Genomic DNA, 5,057 nt, shown 5'->3' on the forward strand with positions numbered 1-5,057 from the left:
AGCATACAAGGAGCTCCGAAAGTAGGCATTTATGAGACCAATAAGAGTCATTTAAGAGCTTCAAAAATAGTCCAAAATGAGTCGTATATGAGGCCAATAAGAGTCCAATATGACATATGACATCATATAGGACGACATTCGCAGGAAGGGAAACACCCTCATTTCGGACTCTTAAATGAGCACAAAGGCTCCGAAATGGGACTCCTTAAAGACTCATTTATGACTCCAAATGTTTGCTGGGGAGGCGTTCTTGGAAGAAAAAATATTTCTAATCAAAATGTAAGTATAATAAATTACAACAAATTTATTTGTGTGTATGAAAATTAAACTAATATATTTGTCCTTAAGGAAAAAACACAAAACCCAAAAGCAAGATGAGGTGATGGTGGAGTTCATGAGAAGTAATCCGGAGGATTTGTTAAAGGTGACCGAACTGCAGCTGAGGCGAAGTGGTCGCAGCTGACTAATGACTTAAATGCTATTGGCCCTCCTTGCAAGGACGTTAACGGCTGGAAAAAGGTATAGCTATTATTTATAGATTTGTTTGAGTTGTTAAATTTGTGTAAATCGTAGGTTTGGTCGGATTGGAAAATAACCATAAGGAGGAAACTTGCGAAAAATAAGCAGGAAACCAAAGCTACCGGCGGCGGCCCATACGCCCAGCTTGTCGTCCTTCCTATAGAGGANTAGGTTTGGTCGGATTGGAAAATAATCATAAGGAGGAAACTTGCGAAAAATAAGCAGGAAACCAAAGCTACCGGCGGCGGCCCATACGCCCAGCTTGTCGTCCTTCCTATAGAGGAGACCATTGCCACCATTTGTGGGCTCTTCGAAATGGTGGACGGTGTAGGCGCATCGACTTTTGGAGTTCCAGTTGCAGAAACCAGCCCATCGGACCCATTTTCCGAGATCTTAAAACGTGAGCCCACAGACATTGAAGCAGAACATTTCCAAACTAGGGCAGAACCTCTTATTGTCGACATTGACGAGGAAGGAGCAGGGGAAATCCGTCCTCGTACGAAATCAGTGCCACTAAAGAGCGTACCAACTGACTTACAAGGTCTATGTGCAGCTCAAATTGAGACTCTTAAAAAAGTGGTTGAAGCCTTGGGGCCCAACAGGCAGATTATTGCAGACGCATTGGAGAAATAAAGAGGGAAGAGCTTGAGGTAACTAAGTCGATAGCCGAGGCCGTTTCCAAAATAGCGGCGATTTATATTTAATACATTTTCTTTTATCTAACTTTTTTTAATTCCTTAACAAATTTGAATATTTTCGCTTGCTTGTTTGGAAAGTAATCAACTTTAGAGGTGATTAGTAGCTAGGGATGAAACGATACCATAGAAGTATCGATACCTGTACTTGGAAGTAGCATCGAAAGAAAGTATCGATACCTACAAAGTATCGGGCTAAAAGTACTTATATCGATATTTGTACCTATATAAGAATTGAAATATGCTTATGTTTGTTTGTATTAAAAAACGCTATCACATATGTACCAAATTAACTTATGTGACTATCATTATTGATTTTAGATTAATCTTTTCGGTTTTTTTAAGAAACTTTCCAACTTTTAAAACAAGTTTTACTATGATGGACCCTCAAGAAACAAGATAAAGTATAAAGTCCAATAAATTGTTTTTAAAAAGTATACAGAATTCGCTTCTTTTTATGTACGTATTTTATTTGTTTGTATTTATTTCGTACAAATTAATTAACTCATAAAAAATATCTGTATTTCAACGCATTTTTGTTCAACAGCATTTTTTTGNAGTTTGTATTAAAAAACGCTATCACATATGTACCAAATTAACTTATGTGACTATCATTATTGATTTTAGATTAATCTTTTCGGTTTTTTTTAGAAACTTTCCAACTTTTAAAACAAGTTTTACTAGGATGGACCCTCAAGAAACAAGATAAAGTATAAAGTCCAATAAATTGTTTTTAAAAAGTATACAGAATTCGCTTCTTTTTATGTACGTTTTTTATTTGTTTGTATTTATTTCGTACAAATTAATGAACTAATAAAAAATATCTGTATTTCAACGCATTTTTGTTCAACAGCATTTTTTTGCAGAATAACAGTGCTATATTTCTGGAAGAAGTTATCATGTTTATCATTTTTAATGAGACGATAATAGGTCTTTCTTTGTGCAAAGCAACCTTTTCTTCTACATCAAAGCTCTATGTGGCTGTTCTAGAATTTGCGCTTTTGGCATTTTGTCTGATGGCCTTGAAATACAAAAAGCAAGAAATTTAGACGCAAATCAACTTCTTTCGGAAATAAACCATAATCATTCTGATAAAAATTAAGAGTACATATATACTAATTTGTAAAATTGTTTAAATAATACGTTAGGTACTATAAGCCATTAATTGAAAAACTCGGATTTTGTCGCGCTGCCCAAAAACAATAATTTGTCCAGATGCTTTCCAGTAAGTCGAATTCTTGATGTGGTTATTGTGGCCCCAGCTTTTGAAAATAATCTCTCGCATGGTACGGAAGTCGCAACTATATGTAGATACATGCTGATTTTAAAGAGCAGACGGGGTTTGATAAATAAAGCTACAACTCATCACCTTTTGTAGAGCGTTTTCGTTTTTGTCCAATCGCAAGCTTTTTATGTTGGTACCAAAAGTCACGTCTTCTTCGGAGCTGGTGTTAGCGTATACTTGAATAAGACTTTTTAGTTTAAAAATTGCCCGACCGCAAGCGATCGCATCTTCAAAATTAAGATTCTTGAAGCGATGATCGAGGATAGTTCCTAAAGCTGCGTATGTGTTGCATTCAATGAGACCAAATCTTTTACTACACTCCGCCAGGAGTTTCGTTTGTAGTTGGGTGACATAATCAAGAGTTGTAGAAAATTTTCTCACTTGAGATGTTAAGCAGTTAACCATAGGTATGATCTTGGAAAGTGTGACATAATTCTGTCCTGAAGATTGTTTGGTTACGAGCTCGAAAGGCTTCAGTAGCTGAACTATTTACTTCAGTATTTCTATTTCATTTTTGCTATCATTTCAGGACTGTCTGTGGCATCAAGTATAAGTTGAGACNCCCTGAAGATTGTTTGGTTACGAGCTCGAAAGGATTCGCTACGAAAGAAATAGAACGTGCGCCCTTTTTCGTAGAATTGTCAAAATTGGCGTCACCCCGACGTTGGCGCCTTCTTGCGGTAACTAAGCTGCAAAAATTTGTTTAACTATTCATAAAGAAATTGGATTAAAAAATAAAAGTCCGGGNTCTCACTTGAGATGTTAAGCAGTTAACCATAGGTATGATCTTGGAAAGTGTGACATAATTCTGTCCTGAAGATTGTTTGGTTACGAGCTCGAAAGGCTTCAGTAGCTGAACTATTTACTTCAGTATTTCTATTTCATTTTTGCTATCATTTCAGGACTGTCTGTGGCATCAAGTATAAGTTGAGACGAAATTTTGGACATATCCAAAAATCTTTCATTCGCTACGAAAGAAATAGAACGTGCGCCCTTTTTCGTAGAGTTGTCAAAATTGGCGTCACCCCGACGTTGGCGCCTTCTTGCGGTAACTAAGCTGCAAAAATTTGTTTAACTATTCATAAAGAAATTGGATTAAAAAATAAAAGTCCGGTAATAAAATTGTCAATGAATTAGGGTTTCGATACAAGTACTTTTTTCCGATACCTACTCAGTACTCGGTTCAAAAATATCGAGTACAAAATTACTTGGTATCGGACGAAANATTCGCTACGAAAGAAATAGAACGTGCGCCCTTTTTCGTAGAGTTGTCAAAATTGGCGTCACCCCGACGTTGGCGCCTTCTTGCGGTAACTAAGCTGCAAAAATTTGTTTAACTATTCATAAAGAAATTGGATTAAAAAATAAAAGTCCGGGAATAAAATTGTCAATGAATTAGGGTTTCGATACAAGTACTTTTTTCCGATACCTACTCAGTACTCGGTTCAAAAATATCGAGTACAAAATTACTTGGTATCGGACGAAAAGTATCGAGTATGTACTTGTATTTACTAGTATCGTTTCATCCCTATTAGTAGCCTGTCGAATCGCTAAAAATAACTTAATGTAAATGATGCCTTAATACAGTAGGAGGTCAATCAGTTACGACCGAGTACAAAATACTGTATGAAACCAAATTGGCAAAATTTTGGTTAGTTATAAAAATATTGTCCCTCATATAACTAATTTCATATCAATCGAATTTTCCAACCTCATGCACATATTTTACATATTATTTATTCATTTGTACTGGTTTAAAACAGAAAAGTACTTAAAAACACATATGTATGTTAAATATAAATTTCTAAGTGCCTTACTTATATAAGAGAATTTTACAAATAGCAATAAATATACACCAAGTGTCAAAATTATAAGCGCACCAGGCCCTATATCGAGACACCCTTTAAAAATTTGTCAGCTAATTCTTTGATATTCACTCTATCACATATATTTTTTGCAGATTTTTAAAAACCTGCAAACAAGTGATTTTATCTGTACAGTACTGATTTTTCAACTCTTGTACTGATTTTATTCATTTCTTCAATCAATACGCTAATGTCCTGATTTTCCAAAATTTGTACTGATTTCTACTGAATTTTCTATTCAAACAAAATACTTAAGAATTTTCCTAAGGTTTTTACATAACGTTGGAACTTCCTTAAACTGTACTGTAAAAAATAAGAATTATTAATTATAGTTGACATGTTTTAGATAATCAGCCTCATTGCGTAAGTCGTAAATTAGGCTGAATTGTACGACTCGACAACATTAGCATTGTCTACTGTCGTGCTGAAATAAGTAAACGACGAAAATTGTCGAAAACTATGCAGTGCTGCCAAGTTCTTCCGTTTTAATACACTAGTCGAGTGGAAATTTTAGGCAATGACGCTAAATTTTCGATACGATTCGACTCTCGAAAAACGACTTGCATTCGGCACGACTCTCGCAATGAGGCTGAATATTTGATATGCCCAAGAAATTAATACAACAAAAAGATCAATCGTTTTATGGGCATATCACCGGGTCGTACGTACCAGTTGCGATAATATGATGGAGCT

The 5,057-nt window shown here is 35.4% G+C and overlaps 1 long non-coding RNA gene across 1 annotated transcript; it reads left to right on the forward strand.

The window, feature by feature from the left end:
• The first annotated feature begins 256 nt into the window (after positions 1 to 256).
• LOC108370451 (uncharacterized) lies at positions 257 to 677 on the forward strand. The gene is made up of 3 exons (XR_001848638.1): positions 257 to 279; positions 349 to 519; positions 574 to 677. It is a non-coding gene; the product is annotated as an uncharacterized LOC108370451 (long non-coding RNA).
• Positions 678 to 5,057: the final 4,380 nt, after the last annotated feature.

This window comes from Rhagoletis zephyria, unplaced genomic scaffold (genome assembly GCF_001687245.7).
Source record: "Rhagoletis zephyria isolate East Lansing unplaced genomic scaffold, Rhagoletis_zephyria_1.1 Rzeph_scaffold_04245, whole genome shotgun sequence".
NCBI classification, from domain to species: domain Eukaryota; kingdom Metazoa; phylum Arthropoda; class Insecta; order Diptera; family Tephritidae; genus Rhagoletis; species Rhagoletis zephyria.